The sequence below is a fragment of the Esox lucius genome, chromosome 8 (assembly GCF_011004845.1).
Source record: "Esox lucius isolate fEsoLuc1 chromosome 8, fEsoLuc1.pri, whole genome shotgun sequence".
Lineage (NCBI taxonomy): Eukaryota > Metazoa > Chordata > Actinopteri > Esociformes > Esocidae > Esox > Esox lucius.
In genome coordinates, this window is record NC_047576.1 from 1,415,684 (window position 1) to 1,434,076 (window position 18,393).

Genomic DNA, 18,393 nt, shown 5'->3' on the forward strand with positions numbered 1-18,393 from the left:
TATTTTAAGTATTTTAAATATTTGACTCAGAGTGCTGTTATCCTGCTTAATGTAATTGTGAGCATATGTTCACTTGCATGCTTCATTTAATAGACTACTTCTGTTTCCACCACATTACACATATATCTTTTTGTGGTGATAGAAGTGCAAAAGTCACTTTGCACTATTGTCTCCTTTTAGCACTATTGGCTAACTTGATATGTGTTTTTCGTGTTTACCCAACCAGAAAAGCCATGCAGGCTGAGAGGAAATGGCACATACTTTTGACTATATTCCTGTTGCTGATCACCTCCAGCACGTGCATAGACAGCAAAGACCTGAAGCAGATGGAGAGGAAAACCCTGCTGGACCTTATTTTACAGGTTATAGGAGAAAGCCATCAGGGAGACAAGACCTCCATCTCCAGGCACTATAACAGCCTGAACCCTGCAGCCCAAGACATGAAGTTCTCCTCTCGAGAAAAGCCTTTCTATGCTCCAAGGCTGGATAACAGCAGACCCATAGGTAAGCTGATAAGATTTATTTTTAGGCCGTGATGAAACTGTAATCCCTATTTTACTGGAGCTTGACAGCTGCCATTGTTCTTTATCAGTGTCTGCTACTGTATCCTGTTGTGTGTATTCGCTTGTCATTCTGCTTTTGGAAAATGGGAGAGATCTGTAATTGAATGAGGTGAGAGCTGCCAAGCCAGAGCGTTATGACTATTTTAACAATCGCATGATATTATTAACAATCAGTTTTCTGTGAGTAGATCAGCAATCGAAGCAAGTAGGCTTCCCTATTTGTTTGGCGTTATTTTCAGTAATTGATTCAGCAAGCTCTACTACAGATTCAAACTACCTGAATTGCTGTCCTTGATGTGCTGGTGCGTGTGAAGTCTGGATCTAAATTTCAGTAGACCATTCGCTCCCTATAGGACACCATGCAACCTCTCACTGGCCAGGTGAGATTCCACCACATCGTGTAATAGATTAACATCTGTGGAGCCAAGCCGGGGTGTGAACAACTCGGTTGCCCAGGGAGAATCATCATTAACAGACTCAACTTGTGTGAATGATTCATTCAGTCCGGGATACTTTGTGGAATCTCAGAACATGAATAATCAGCTTCCAGTGGGTCAGCGGCCACCGTCACAGGAATGCATCGTTGGGTGACGTAAAACCAGGACACTCGTGTGTGGCTCACAGTTTAGTCGTCTCTGGAAACGCTGGCATTGTTACTACATTCACAGACTAATTTCATCTTCGGACCAAAACACTAATTTGAAAGAGAACAGCCATGATGCTCAGTTGGAACAGCAGAAGCCATGTCATTTGTGTTGGTTTGTGGAATCTTGGGGAGACACTGAACAGAAAGTATGTTCCAGATTTAGACTCAAATACCTGGTAAAACCACTGGTTTATTAATTGCTAACCCCAGTAAACACAACAAGTCTTCAAGACATCCCAGGGATGTTACAAACATAACCGTCCTCTGAACTAGGTTGTGCATTGTGTCTTGGTTCTCTGGAGGTTTTTTCTAGATCCCAATTTATCCTAGGGGATGTCCCTGAAGACATTATAAAGATGTTCTTAGGACGTTGTTTTATGGTCCTTTAGAGACAGGACAATGCTGACATTTTAAATGCATATGCCCATACTGTATGTTGATGAAAGATGCAAAATGAAACATCTCTGAACTGTTGAAGTTAGAATCCTCCCCAAAGATGTATCATTGGTCAGACCTTAAGAGGTCTGGGAGGTTTTGAGTAGTTACTAGTGAGTCACAAGGTCCTCCTGAAAGGACATTTTTAGGACATTCTTCAAAGTAATGTCCAATCTCGTGAAATGTTTTTACCAGTCTTCAGGATGTTGCTCTTTGAGGTATTCAGCAGACAGTCCTATCCAGAGTGACTCAGAGGAATGAATGCATACATGTTCATACTTTTTTTGTTCTGGCCCTACATGGGAATCAAAACCAAAACATAGCCTTACCCTGAAGTGAGCTACATGGGACTAGTTCTCCAAAAATAGAAAATGTTGTGGCCTTGACTGGACAACCATTTAGGGCTCTGTCAGCAAGGCTAGTGACATACACCCACATAAACACAAAGAAAAACCCTTCAGGGATTTCATGTTCAACATACTGAACATAATTACATTCATATCCATTCACACAATAATCATTCCTGAAACACATTCTTAACTACTGGGATTTGAACCCACAACCTATTGGTTCATAACATATTTGTATCAACTGATCATAAAGACATATTTTTCAGTGGAGGTAGAGTGTCCTCTGTTATTATTGGAACAGTGATGCTTTCAGAGCTGGCCCTAGCCTTTTGGGGGCCCCCTCTCCCCTAGTGGTCCAGGGCTCACTAGCAGTATGGGGCCCCCTTGCGTTCAGAGCCCTATGCGGCCACTTATATTGCTTATGCCTCGGGCCAACCCTGGATGCTTTTATAATCCAGCCATTTGGATTTGAAGTCAACCAATTACAGTTTGAATTGAGAGGTGTTTCAGGTTTATAAGATGTGTTTTCTGTCACAACATTTGTGCAGGCATAAGTGAGTTCTCATTGTCTAGCCTTGAATCTGGGATTTGTGTTTGCTTTTGGAGTCTGTTACTGATGTCTGTCAAAATGAGAACCCAAGAAGTTTCAATGAAAGTCAAAGAAGCCATTATGAAGATGAAACAATACGGAGAGAAAAAATTATCGGAAACAAAGTTTGGAACCGCAGTAAAAAGTAAAGCACTGGTGAGCACAGCAATCGCAACTGGCATAATAGGCCAAGGAAGACTCTAGATGAACGAAAAATGCTTGCAACATTGAGAGAAAAAAAAGACAACTCTCCGATAGTTCAATTCCTCCAAACTCTTTGGATTGCGCTTCATACAGCAAGACAATGAAGACAAAGATATAGTATGACAGCGGCAGCAAGATTAGTGCACTCCCAATAAAAAGGTTGTGAGTTCTAGTCCCAGCTACATTGGATGTGGAAACCTGTGGAATTTATAATGCCAATATCTTTTTGTATTACTTTTTGAGCTGAACAGCTTATGCCTATTTAATTAATTAAACAGGCTTGGGAAAACAAGGACCACCTCACTTCACAGAGAAAATACGAAAAAGGTCCTGACAGGTCCTGAGTAACGTCCTAGAAATCTAGAAGGACCTGCATGTAACATGATTAACAGAATTTTACTAAGGATTAGGCTCCCCAAAACAGGCCTTCTAATGAAATGGCAGCTGTACCACAAATAACAAAAATGACTTTGGTTCATACTGAACAAAAATACAAATGCAACATGCTGTGATTTCAAAGATTTTACTGATTTGCAAGGAAATAATTCAATTAAAATCAACAAGGTTGCAATTATATTTTCGTTCATTGTGGACTACAACTGTTTTGATGATAATACTGTAGGTCACCTATGAGAGCATTTTCATTTGAGACAATCTTGCAATGTCCCATTGATATCCCACTGAAACTATTTGAAGGACCTAATGGTAACATTGCCAAATGTATTTGGAACATCCAGTTAGTACAGGAAATTGCATTAAATGTGTTTTGCTTTTAGGCCTTTGAAGTCAGAATCAGCGTGGCGTTACTGTGCCTTTAAGGCGCTACATAATTGTTGCGCTGACTGGAACTCAGCCACACTATTTTGTTATACTCATTGGTGCAATTGTCTCTAACCTGTCCGTTATACCAAATAATAGATTGGTTTAAGAACTGTTCTATTAACATTCAGATTGAACATTGGGTAGGAGTCTTTATTGGCACTGACATGTAGTGGAAGCACTGTCTCAGAGCCGCGGGGTCTGAGTACCACATACGCTGCTGGCCAGACGGAATGTACCTTTTGAGGAAGTCAAATGCCACTCATTAGCAAGTGGTGCATGTTGTGGAATGTGTGTCTTACCGTATCATTTCAATGCAACCTGTTCCTACCTGATGAACGGGACCCAGCGAGCGCTGCTCAGAGCAATAGAGCGAAAGGCATGTCGTGCAGCGCACAGAGCCAGTTGATTTATTGTCAGGATTCCTGTCTCATTGTGGGGATCTGTGTCAGAAGTCTGACTCAGAGAGATCGTGCCACAAACTGCGCAACGCGCCTAGCAAACACCAAACAAATGATGCCTTCATCCGGAGTGGGTCCTTCTGGTACCGCTCAGGCCCCCTGTATTATTCCCTTATATCAGTGGCTAGACAGGTAATCCAGACATCTCAAGCAGCCGAAACAATATTACTGGATTTAGGGATAATCATGCTTGTTAGTGCTAGCATTTACAGTCACTTCCAAAATTATTGGCACCCTTGATGAAGAAGAGCCATAAGGACAGTATAAAATGTATAATTTCTCTTGCTATATTGTATGCAAAAAATTATGTAATATTTGTATACTAAAAGGGATTTTGTTTCAGAAGTCATTTAATTAATGTATCTTTTGGCACCCCTAAAAATTCTTGAAATAATATCAAAAAAAATAAAATGTGCATTAACATTCTATTTTTTTTTAAAAAGTTAATCCTAGTTTAAGCATCTTGGTTTTTCATGGCTTCCTGTTTCACTGCAGTATAAAATGCATATTATACGCATGTAAATCCTTTAGCAGTCCTTTACCATGGGAAACATGAAGACACAATTAGTTGTCGAACATCAATCAGGCAATAGGTACAAAGCGATAGCTGAAGTACTAAGTGTCAAGTATACCGAGTTCACACATTTTTACCTCATTGTTAAACTTGTCTGATGGAGGATGGGTATCTCGATGCAGAGGGAATTACAGAACTCGGTCACATCTTGTGTTCAACTTATTTCCAATCTACTGCAACACAACTGGGTCAAACTGAGTTGCTGAATATATACATTTATTGTCAGTAAACAACAAGAAGTCGGCACCTAAGAGGGGCTGAGCAGAATCTGTACTTGGATTGGAATCAGGTGCCATGGTCAAATATAATACTATTTAAAAAAAAATTGGCAGCGTATCATATTTGTATTATTTACTTTTTACAGTCTTTCTGAGGTTTTTTTTCAAGGGTTCCAATACATTTGAAGGTGACTTGACATTTTCACACCAGTAACATCTGATCTGGGCAGCAGCCAAAGGATTCAGGACCCTCCTTTCCCTTACATAAGACCCATAGCCTGTTCATCTCTTTGTATTGGAATGATGAGTTGTTGTTTTGCTTAATGCCCAGAGGTATGTCATGACATCAAAAGCATTGCCAAGGCTTACTCAGGGTTGTAATTGAACCAATCATCTTTTGCGATTTCTGCATCATAGAGTCGGGTCCAGTCAGGTCAAATTAGCACAGGAGCTAGCTGCTGTGAATTATTCTTATAAAATTACCGGGAGTCTTATAACTACCGGGCAATAATCTGCTTACACGGTTAGCCAGAACCTATCTGACACCTGTGTGCTTTGCAAGTTTAGAGAGTAGATGGGCTTGGCTGAGCTACAGAATGTGTGCTGTGAGACTCAGAGGCCGTTGGCATGTCCTGTTGGGCAATCAGAATGTGTGTATATACACTGAACAAATATATAAACACAACATGCAACCATTTAAATGATTTTACTGAGTGACTGTCAGAACAGCTCAAACGGGGGTCAACTGAAGGTGAGCATTTGACCCCTGAAGTTAGTCCTGAACTGGAGTCAGCTAATGACCCTGGTGAGGGTGACAGAATGCAGATGAGCTTCCCTGAGACCGTTTCTGTCCGTTTTTAGAAATATTATTTGCTTGTGTAAACCCACAGTTTCATCAAATGTCCAGGTTGCTGGTATGCAGGTGAAAAATGTACACCATGTGGATGAAGATGCCAGATGTGGAGGCACCGTGCTGGCATGGAAACAACCGTTTTGTCAAATAACATTTGTAGTTCCCTGACAGCAGCTCTGGTGGTCAATCCTGCAGACAGCATGCCCACGGCACAAAACCAGCACGCTCCTTCAAAACCTCAGACCCCTGTGGGATTGTTGTTTTGTGACAAAACTGCCTATTCTAGTGTGGCCATTTATATTATTTTTTATTTTGATATTATATATATATATATATATATATATATATATATATATGTATATCATATTCTGCTGTTCTATCCCAATGAAGTTTGAGTGAAAAAAATGCTGTTTGACGTTTATCGTCACTTTCTTCGTAGTTTTTTCAATATCCCAACTGAAATTATAGTTAACCTCTTCATGAATTTCAGTTTCAATGTCAAGTTTCACCAATTGTAAACATTTTTTTTTTTAGATATTGTCCCAAGAGATATACACCTGAAGGACAAGTTCATAAAGCATTTCACAGGTATGGAAATAGCAGTCAAAATGTTTTTAATCAACATTCAATGTTTTCCTCATTTGTTTCTGGATGAAATTGCAGTATGTATCTTGGCCTTTTAAATTGTCTGGAGTGGGAGAGCTGATCCAGGATCAGGTGCAAGTCTCTTCTATCCATGTTATCTAAGAGACAAAACAGATCCTAATTCAGCATTTCTACTGAGAAACAAACAGCCCTGCAGACCTGTCAGCTAGGTAATAAATCCATATAGAACACTTCAGTTTGGCAGAGGCAGACTTAAATCTATGAGACATTTGTAAGTCACCCTTTCATTTCTCAGTCACGCCTCGAATATCTAAAGATAATATTTTTAAGCTTTCCAAAGCTTAAAGGCTGTAAAAAGACTCAAATTCAAAGTAATGTACCGTAGAACCAAATCCCTAGACCAAAAGAAAAAATGTAATATCTGTAATGTGAAAGTTACAAAAATTGCCAAATAATCTTTCCCAACAAATGTTTTACAAACATATATACAAATGTATTTCACACATTGTGTATTATGTAGGACAGTATATTCCACATTTCCTAAAAATACATAGATTTTTTCCACTGTACAGGTTATACAGCATTACTAGTGCTGTGGAAAAGAGTGCCATAGGAGAGTGAGATGCTGCGGAGCACATTACTCCAGCAGAACTAGCCAGGGTAAACTTGAACACAGTGCAATTCTAAGCTGATTATTTGTTGCAAGACCTCTGGACAGACTTCAGTAATTGGTGTGAAAATTGGTGATCCGGAAGCTTAGTAAGGCCCAGAAGTGCTTAGTAGTTATCGTTAAGTCTTTTGTTATGTCATGAGTTATTGTGGGCCAGTAGAATGATGATAATTGAGTCGGTGCAGAACCGGATTAGGTGGTTTTGGTTGAAAATCTTGGTATATATGCAAAACAGAAATAACATTTTGTACAAAATAGAGTAGAACACAAGTAAAATATACTATGATCAACCTAAATACATGAATGATGCATAATCAATATGTTTTAAGTAATAAACAATACATTTGCACTAAATCAATAAATATGCATGTTAAAGTCTAAGTGATAGTGTCATTTTTTATAATATGCATAGTTGGATCTCTTCCTTGGTGTACGTGTATCTAGTCTTGGTGAATGGGTATCTAGTCTTAGTGAATGGGTATCTAGTCTTAGTGAATGGGTATCTAGTCTTAGTGAATGGGTATCTAGTCTTGGTGAATGGGTATCTAGTCTTAGTGAATGGGTATCTAGTCTTAGTGAATGGGTATCTAGTCTTGGTGAATGGGTATCTAGTCTTAGTGAATGGGTATCTAGTCTTGGTGAATGGGTATCTAGTCTTAGTGAATGGGTATCTAGTCTTAGTGAATGGGTATCTAGTCTTAGTGAATGGGTATCTAGTCTTGGTGAATGGGTATCTAGTCTTAGTGAATGGGTATCTAGTCTTAGTGAATGGGTATCTAGTCTTAGTGAATGGGTATCTAGTCTTAGTGAATGGGTATCTAGTCTTGGTGAATGGGTATCTAGTCTTAGTGAATGGGTATCTAGTCTTAGTGAATGGGTATCTAGTCTTAGTGAATGGGTATCTAGTCTTGGTGAATGGGTATCTAGTCTTAGTGAATGGGTATCTAGTCTTAGTATATGTTTGTGCTTCTGATTTTGTTAATAGCAAAATGTATACACTTCAGAACTGTTCATGAAATATACAAAAAAAAAAGTTCCTGATGAGAACTTTTCTTTTTAAGCAGGACCAGTCAAGTTCTCATCGGAATGCAGAACACATTTTCATAGACTCTACCACAACACAAGAGATTGTTCAACACCAGCATGTATGTATCTTTACTGTCATATTATGGTGTCTGTCTGTATTCATGGTCAGCAATGTTGGTTTATAACCATGTTTCTGCTTTATGACATATTCTAGCCTGGTCCCAGAACTGTTCGTGCTAGGACTTAAATATATAAAAGTGTGTGGTTATATGCACATTTTGAATGTTGGGCTGAAGAAGTACACTTGAAAATAACAGAAAGGAAATGCTAAATGGTAGACAGTGTGAATGGCTTTCTGTTCATTTAGAAAATCCATAGAGTTAGTAAGGATGAGTATTTTAAATCAGTTTAACAGTAGAAATAAATTGTATGAAAGACACACAGTTTAAAAAAGGGCTTTATAAATACATTTGATTGATTGATTAATTGACATACGTGGACTCTTGAATTAATGGCAGTAAGTACATTTAACACCTTGTGCTAATATATATACTTAGATTTATCAGATCTACCTAACAATCATGTTGCCTCTAGAACCATATTAGCCTGTCACTAGAACCATTAGAAGTTGGCCACCTTCATATTAGCTAAAGACCAACTTTGACTAATGGTTTCACCAGAGTTTTTGTAAATTTGGGCCTAAGTGTCTGGGACCGTGATATTTAGTAGCTTAATCGGGTGCTTGATCTGAGCAGTTTCAGCAGCATCTCTGCTGAATCTCAAGTTGTAACGTTTGGTCAGATATTTGAATGTTTCGTTTGGCTTATCTCATCTGTTGTCTTTGCGATTATTTTCCTTATCAATAAAGAAACCGTGTCATAGTTGAGCCAATTCATCCCCTTTCTCAGCCGGCCTTCCTCTGGCCTCCAGAACAGTTCCCAGGCTAGGGAGGAAGAAACAGTGAAATACTCCCCCTGGTCTCCAGAACATTTCCCAGGCTAGGGAGGAAGAAACAGTAAAATACTCCCCCTGGCCTCCAGAACAGTTCCCAGGCTAGGGAGGAAGAAACAGTGAAATACTCCCCCTGAACTCCAGAACATTTCCCAGGCTAGGGAGGAAGAAACAGTGAAATACTCCCCCTGGCCTCCAGAACAGTTCCCAGGCTAGGGAGGAAGAAACAGTGAAATACTCCCCCTGAACTCCAGAACATTTCCCAGGCTAGGGAGGAAGAAACAGTGAAATACTCCTTTGGATGACTTTGAAATGTTGACTGGCTGGATGATGTCGTCATGATTTTTCCTCTATTATTATAAATCACATGTTTGTGTGGTTTAATATTTCTAGAACAGCTGAGTAAACATATAGTAGGGTCATTCCACTGATAGAGTATGTTTTAGGTACTGTAACTTGGTTAAAATGTAACTATTATATAAATATTTTAACATTTCTTATATATGTTAAATATGTTCCTTCTTTTGGAATGTTCATTTATTTTATGATATTAACTGAAGTAACTGGAAAAATCTTTTAAATTCTCCCCAAATAATATTGTTGACTTAAGGTACTGTATCCGTGTATGTGGCTAAAGCTTCAATCAGATCATTTAAAGAAACCAAATCCTACTTTGTTGGAGTACGCCCACACTATTCCATTACAGAAAACCAGCTTTGTTTTAGTTTTTTTCCACTGTGACATCATTTTGAGATGTGTGTCTACCGAAGCACAACAAATGTGGTTCCAGTTCTTGTCATGATGCTTCCTCAACCAGGAAGTTGAGGGAACAGCTGAGCTTTTGCTACTTCTAGACTTTTCCACCTCAGAAATATTTGTAAAAATCAATAGTGGGTTAGACTTGCAGGTGTACATCTGGCGTGTTAAAATATTGAAAAGAAATATTGAAAATATTCAATATATACACACCAAAAAAGTGTCTAACAAATCAAAATACAATTATATTTTAGATTCTTTCAAGTTGCCACCCTCAGTTTGATGACAGCATAGCACCCTCTTGGCATTCTATCAACCAACTTTATGAGGTAGTCAACTGTGTAGCAGTCCATATTATGTATGTATATATTGGTATTGCATACATTTTTGTACTGGCCCCCGTGGGAATCGAATCCACAACTTTGGCACTGTAAGTGTGATACTTTACCAACAGGCCTGCACATGACATAATGAACTTCTACATATGGTATATAGACATCATTAAATACATTTAGTCAAACATTACCTAAATTAAATTACTAAATCAGTATTATTAAATGATATAGGCCTAGGTTATGTAGTCTATATACTATAGTCCATACACTATTTAAATTCATTTCAGTTTTCATTTGAAACATTTGTAATTTTAGTTAGCTTTGATGTGAAGTCTTCTGAGTTCACCAGAGACAGATAAACACCTGTTGATTCAATGCATGGACCATCATTATATGTCAATTTATCAGTGTTATTTTTATTATTTGCATGTTTCTATTATTTTGTTTGTGGACCCAGAAAAAGTAGCTACTGCCGAGACAGGAGCTGATAGGGAACCAAATGAACAAATTATAATTTGTGTACAAAAGGAAGTGCAAAATGGTACCTGATTTCATTTTGAAGTGACAGACAAGAATGGTATGGTGCAGTAATAAAATTAGAAGTGTTTCCAATTGCAACTTAATTATCATGGGTTTGGCAAACAACAGTACGATGAATCTACTGAACTTAAAGCCTTAAAATGCTTTTGTGAAAACCTGTCTTTAAGCATTTAATCTATTCCACAGACAGAACATAGAAACCACAGATCAGTACTAATAAAATGTTGTTTTTATCATTTTACAGACTACAAAAGATGTGCCAGATTGCTAACACGGCTAGCAATGAGTCCACTCTGCGCCCAGTCGTAGACACTTCATGTGAGTACGTCCCTTTTAGGTTTTAAAATGCCCCGGAGGTTAATCAGCATACGCAGGCATTACTCTATGTTGATTTCTCCCCTCATGCATCTTAGTAGTAGTAAGTACAATGAAGTTGCTCAGTGAAGCAGCTCAGTGAAGCAGCTCAGGGAAGTGGCTCAGTGAAGCAACTCAGTGAAGCAGCTCAGGGAAGCAGCTCAGTGAAGGAAAAACATTTGAAAAAGCATTGTAGTTGAAGAGTCTCTGCTCCCCTAGAATAGTTGGCTGTATTCTCAGGTCAGCCATTTTGTTTATGTGTGATACCAATCATAGAAAGATATACATTATTGATTGCTCAGTGTTATTCTAAGCTATGTCTGTGACATCTGCAAGTGATCTGTAATCATTCAAAATTATGTTCGCATAATCATATCCATGTTTTCCAGGAGTTTCTTTCCTACATTCATAAGCGCATGAGGATGTTATTAGGCCCCTTATTTCATTCCAACTGTATATCTTTTAAGATAAGGTGATACTGTGCTATTAGCCTTAAACGTTTGTCAAAATAAATGTATGCATGATTGCTGTCTGGCTAATTCTTTTGATCTACCCATTTCCAAAAACATTGGAACACTATATATAAAATGGAAATAAAAACAGAATGCAAAGATGTGCAAATAGTTTTTAATCCCTGTGTTCAATAGAATATAGTACAAAGACAACATATCAAATGTTATTGTTCCTTGAAAAATATATGACCAATGAATTTGAATACCAGCAACACGTTACAAAAATTTGGGACCGGCGACAAAAGACTAGAAACATTGTGTAATACAAAAGAGAACCTGGTGGAACATCTCACAACTAACTAGGTCAATGGGCAACAGGTCAGTAACATGATTGGGTATAAAAACAGCATCCCAGAGAGGATGAGTCTTTCAGAAGTAAAGGTGGGAGGGTTTACCACTCTGTGAAAGACTGCGTGGGCAAATAGGGAAACAATTTAAGAAAAATGACTATTTCAGGGAAGGCTTTGCTTATTTCAGCAAGACAATGCCAAACCGTATTTTGCACGTATTACAACAGCATGGCTCCATAGTAAGAGTCCAGGTGCTAAACTGGCCTGCCTGCAGTCCAGACCTGTCACCCATTGAAAACTTTTGGTGCATTATGAAATGACAAATACAACAAAGGAGACCCCAAACTGTCGAGTAGCTGAAATCCAATATCAGGCAAGAACATGAAAACATTTCACCTTCAAACTACAGCAACTGGTCTCCTTAGTTCCCAAACCCTTACAGAGTGTTGTTAAAAGAAGAGAAGATGCAACACGGTGGTAAACATTCCCCTGTCCCAACGGCATCAAATTCCAAATGGGCATATATTTTCCCAAAAACCATGACATTCCTCTGGTTAAACATTTAATATGTGGTCTTTGTAATATTTTCAATTAAATATAGGGATCTACTTTGGAAACCCTGTTTCAAAAAACCCCATTTCCAAAAACCATGTTTCCAAAAACCCCGTTTTGAAGGCTAGTTGAGAGAACAACATGTAATAGTAGCCAGTACCTTTATAAACATATTCTATAGAAACAGGGACCGTGAACGTGAATTTTGAATTGACAGTCATGACAAAGTTACATGTGAAAAAAAACTGAGCCAACAAGTGAGCAATGAGAGTTCTCCTCCATGTAAACCCAACCGCTAGAAGTCTGCAAGATAGGCCCCATCGTAAGAATGTGATGAGAACAAGGGTCATTATGAAGTGAAACCAAGTGTGTTGTAACATTTGAGTCACACAATGTTAAATGTTCTCTGCATGGTCACACAGTGAATCAGAAATGACTGGATTGTCTTGGTCCACAAATTTAGGAAGCTGTCATTGGTGGTAAGTTGATAACCCTTTGTTACACTTGTCTATTGTCTCTACCTGACGACGCTGAAGACAGCAGGGATTTCTGTGGGCAACATTAATTCAGGCTCACTTAAAACTGACCCCATGTCAGGTGATGTCACCTATAGGCCTTAAGATGGTCTTACATGAATGAAGCCTTCCACGAATAGCCCATTACAAGCACCACTTTAGTTGGAGTGTCATCTTGATTGGAAAATTGAGTGGGCTGGCGCATTAGCCGTTTTTCAGTTTCTGCAGTCGTCATTGTGTTTTACTCTTAATGTCCAGTCCGAACCTTAATGAGAGGTCGCTCAGCTGAGACAGGGTTTTTATGAAGAGACTTAACAGGAAGTCCTCAAAGACCTTAAAGAGCCTATTAGTCCAATTGATTGATTCATCTGGTCCTTTGAATAATCTAGTGCTATTAATAATATAGGGTAGTTTAACCTTTACTCCCTAAGGAAGTGCTGAAGAGCAGCCGAAACCTGATTTTAGTATGAATATATTTCTGAGAGTCCGAACTAAGGCTCAAATGCAAAAATATTTATTCAGTCATTCCCTAAAAAAAAATGATGTGCATGGTGCGAAAAGCTAAAGTGACAAAAGTAAAGGAAAAACATTTTGGACACAATCACAATCTTTTCTTTACATCGTCAGTGTAAAGAAAAGAAATGGGACTGACACACAATGGTCAGCCTGTTTGTCCAATATTTTCACATTGGAATAAAAGAAACATGAATGAAACAGAAAACATGTAACCACAATATGGAGCTGAGGAGCTTAATAAATTTGCTCCTCAACTAGAACTACCTCCTCAGCACCATATTCAGTTTTTTTATGTATTCATGTTTATTTTATTCCTATATATTTTTTTCATGTTCTGTGTCCAGTTAACATTTCTGTTTCTCTGTCTGCATATAATGTATGTAATCTATATGTACATGAAGATTATGTGCCTTTGAACTTGATATTTGGAAGTTCTGAAAATGTTTGATCATGTGACATGTAATTTGGTCTTTATTAGGGGCCTGGTGTATGTTGTCAGTACTTGGGTACCAGAACGTTTGTACATTTCAGAAGTAGAAAGATACATAATCTGTATGACATCACTAAGCCTCAGTACACCAATTGTGTATGTCTCTCTTCTAGATGGGAGATTTGGTTTTCCTGACTAACAATTTAAGGAATTCATTATTACTTTATTACAGAAATATTTCCTCATGCTCATCTTCACAGTGATGTTATATTTATATTTGAATTCTTCTGTGTTTCAGGTTGAAAACTTTGAAGGAGGGATCTGTGTTTTGCCAAGGAAGTGCCTTCAATTCCCAGTGGTCACCTCAAGATCATGGTATTCTAATTGTTCATTGCATTTTTATTTCTGTTGTTGATACTGGATGTGGATGTTGTGTATAAAAATGCTGACAGAATGAGTTACATCAAATAGATTCGCTTTTTATCCTCATGCATCTTTTTTTTAATGAAAACCTTTATTTAATATTGAATATACTTATTTATTGAAATGGTATGTATATAATTATTCACAATGATACAGAAATATGATTATTTTTGTAAAGTTCTCATCTGATGAAGAAATGTCTTTTCTCATCATGTGGGAATTCATCTCACTGGATATGATTTGCTTGGTTGGTATTACATTCTGAGACAGCCCTGCCACCATGTCTGGATCAAGTCATTCACTGTCAATGTCTCCATTGCCTTTAATTTGGCACTTGAATGATTTCAAACAATGAAAACATGTTGAGTGACGACGATGGTTATAATGCCCTGCATTACTGAACAATAAAAATTATTGAAGCACCTCAGCTTTGAAATTATTCTGGAAGAGCATGTCAAGGGAAACGTCTCTTAGGTTTCTGATCCTGGGAGACTCGAGAAAGCAACGCCTGATGGGTTGTACTAATGTGGGACCTGGCTGAAGCAGTGTACATGGGAAACAGGAGCATCAATAGGATGATGCTTTTCCATCTGAACATCAGCCAGTCAGTCACTTCAACACACTAATGTGAAATGTCTTTCACTTTCAGTAAGGACTATACTGTTTGGTAGATGCCCGGGTTTAAGGAAAACAATTATTTAACTTTTATTCACCTGACAAAGCAGCGGGTTACTTCTGACTGGACTTCAAAGCAGCAGGTTACTTCTGACAGGACTTCAAAGCAGTGGGTTACTTCAAGTGTTAGGGACAAAAATGCTTCCAAAATCCTCTCCTCAATGTGTTAGCAACAGCATTACTGAATGTGCAGTAGTTGACTTGGTTTCAAAATCACGTGCAAATGTTTCTGTTTGTCTCTTGAGAGCACTCAGTGCAATCATGGACATTTGGACAGCAGAAATGTAAACAACTCAAATAAAACCAAATAGTCAGTAAAAGAGACTTTCTTCTTCTTTGTCTGGTTAAAAGCCAGAAGCAAAAACAGTCATTACATAAACAAAGAAATCAGTACATACTAATTAACAGATTGTACATCCTATTTTGTCAAATTGTGCATAATTATTATTATAATTGATCAAAGTATGAACTTTGATCATTGATTTGATCAGTGATTAATAATCACTATGCACCCTGACCCAAAGCCAACTTGATTTGATACAGATCCAAGAAAAATCACACTGAGCCCAACCTGATATAGTGATTTTGAGCTAAGCCTCGGATTGGCATTTAGCGCCCCCTATAGGGAAATGTGCACATACGTGCCTCTATGTGGGCAGTGCTATGGCAGAGAACTGTTGGTTTGGCTAACTAGCTTAATCCAATGTTTAATCGATGTGTTCAACCTTTAGGATTGCAATAATCTTAGGTAATATGATTATCAAAGTGGTGTATTAAATACAAAGCTACATTTTACGCTGTAAAATTGTTACCTTAATCACAATTATATATTTAAGCAATATGACATCAGGCCTATGCTATATGGCCAATATACCACAGCTAAGAGCTGTTCATAGACAACGCATTGCGTGATATATAGGCACTTATAACCTGGTTAAATGTAATACCATACCTGCAGTATACAGTCTCATAAAACACAACCATTATCCAATCAGTATTCAGTATTTAAGAAAAACCTAGGCTATAATAATAATGTAATAATAAACATAATAAATAAAAGAGATTACACTGTTCACCCAGACCCAACAAAGGATGAATCTATAAAAGAAAATGTGAATGCAGGTAAATGCCCTTTTAACATGAGCCCCACACTCCCATCCAAAGTATAGTTTAAATGGCACTATATCTGACTATGAATGTCAGTTCACTTTTGTGTAAATATATCAACTGGCCTACCATGTAAAAACCAATGAAACCAATAGGGACTTACTCTAGTTGTCCCTATAGCTAAACATTTTGAATATATGATTAGGTCCCGAAATATTTGGACACTGACACAAGTATCATAGTTTTGTCTCTGTACGCCACCACAATGAATTTGTAATGAAACAACCGAGATGCAATTGAAGTGCAAACTTTCAGCTTTAATTCAAGGGGTTGAACAATAATATTGTATGCAATTGGAATTGCCACCATGTTCATACACAGTCCCCTTATTTCAGGGGCTCAAATGTAATTGGACAAATTAACACAATCACAAATACAAACCCGATTCCAAAAAAGTTGGGACACTGAACAAATTGTGAGTAAAAAAGGAATGGAATAATTAAAAAATCTCATAAACTTATATTTAATTCACAATAGAATATAGATAACATATCAAATGTTGAAAGTGAGACATTTTGTAATGTCATGCCAAATATTGGCTTATTTTGGATTTCATGAGAGCTAAACATTCCAAAAAAGTTGGGACAGGTAGCAATAAGAGGCCGGAAAAGTTAAATGTACAGATAAGGAACAGCTGGAGGACCAATTTGCAACTTATTATGTCAATTGGCAACATGATTGGGTATATCTCAGAGTGGCAGTGTCTCTCAGAAGTTAAGATGGGCAGAGGATCACCAATTCCCCCAATGCTGCGGCGAATAATTGTGGAGCAATATCAGAAAGGAGTTTCTCAGAGAAAAATTGCAAAGAGTTTGAAGGTATCATCATCTTCAGTGCATAATATCATCCAAAGATTCAGAGAATCTGGGAGAATCTCTGTGCGTAAGGGTCAAGGCCGGAAAACCATACTGGATGCCTTTGATCTTCGGGCCCTCAGACGGCACTGCATCACATACAGGAATGATACTGTAATGGAAATCACAACATGGGCTCAGGAATACTTCCAGAAAACATTGTCGGTGAACACAATCCACCGTGCCATTCGCTGTTGCCGGCTAAAACTCTATAGGTCAAAAAAGAAGCCGTATCTAAACAGGATCCAGAAGCGCAGGCGTTTTCTCTGGGCCAATGATCATTTAAAATTGACTGTGGCAAAGTGGAAAAGTGTTCTGTGGTCAGACTAATCAAAATTTGAAGTTCATTTTGGAAAACTGGGACGCCATGTCATCCGGACTAAAGAGGACAAGGACAACCCAAGTTGTTATCAGCGCTCAGTTCAGAAGCCTGCATCTCTGATGGTATGGGGTTGCATGAGTGCGTGTGGCATGGGCAGCCTACACATCTGGAAAGGCACCATCAATGCTGACAGTTATATCCAAGTTCTAGAACAACATATGCTCCCATCCAGACGTCATCTCTTTCAGGGAAGACCTTGCATTTTCCAACATGACAATGCCAGACCACATACTGCATCAATTACAATGTCATGGGTGCATAGAAGAAGGATCCGGGTACTGAAATGGCCAGCCTGCAGTCCAGATCTTTCACCCATAGAAAACATTTGGTGCATCATAAAGAGGAAGGTGCGACAAAGAAGACCTAAGACAGTTGAGCAACTAGAAGCCTTTATTAGATAAGAATGGGAGAACATTCCTATTCATAAACTTGAGCAACTTGTCTCCTCAGTCCCCAGACGTTTGCAGTCTGTTATAAAAAGAAGAGTGGATGCCACACAGTGGTAAACATGGCCTTGTCCCAACTTTTTTGAGATGGGTTGCTGCCATGAAATTTAAAATCAACTTATTTTTCCCTTAAGGTGATACATTTTCTCAGTTTGAACATTTGATATGTCATCTATGTTGTATTCTGAATAAAATATAGAAATTTGAAACTTCCACATCATTTCTTGGAATCAGGTTTGTAAAATGTTCATTATTAATACTTTGTTAAAAATCCTTTGCAGGCGATGACTGCTTGAAGTCTGGAATGCATGGACATCACCAAACACTGGGTTTCCTTTGTGATGTTTTGCCAGGCCTTTACTGCAGCTGTTTTCAGTTGTTGTTTGTTTGTGGGTCTTTCTGCCTTAAATTTTGTCTTCCGTTAGTGAAATGCATGCTCGATCGGGTTGAGATCAGGTGATTAACTTGGCCATAGCAGAATATTCCACTTCTTTGCCTTAAAAAACTCCTGGGTTGCTTTCGCAGTATATTTTGGGTCATTGTCCATCTGTAAAGTGAAGCGCCGTCCAATCGACTTTGTTTAATTTGGCTGAATCTGAGCAGACAATACATCCATATACACTTCTGTCACATCATCAATAGTGACCCAATGCCACTGGAAGCCATGCATGTTCATGCCAT

General features: G+C 38.3%; 2 long non-coding RNA genes across 2 annotated transcripts; both read left to right on the forward strand.

Moving 5' to 3' along the window:
• Positions 1-597: 597 nt before the first annotated feature.
• LOC105030865 lies at positions 598-10,873 on the forward strand. Its single transcript, XR_829643.3, has 4 exons — positions 598-672; positions 6,247-6,300; positions 8,050-8,133; positions 10,841-10,873. It is a non-coding gene; the product is annotated as an uncharacterized LOC105030865 (long non-coding RNA).
• A 3,185-nt stretch (positions 10,874-14,058) lies between these two features.
• On the forward strand, positions 14,059-14,610 carry LOC117594790. Its single transcript, XR_004576035.1, has 2 exons — positions 14,059-14,140; positions 14,367-14,610. It is a non-coding gene; the product is annotated as an uncharacterized LOC117594790 (long non-coding RNA).
• Positions 14,611-18,393: the final 3,783 nt, after the last annotated feature.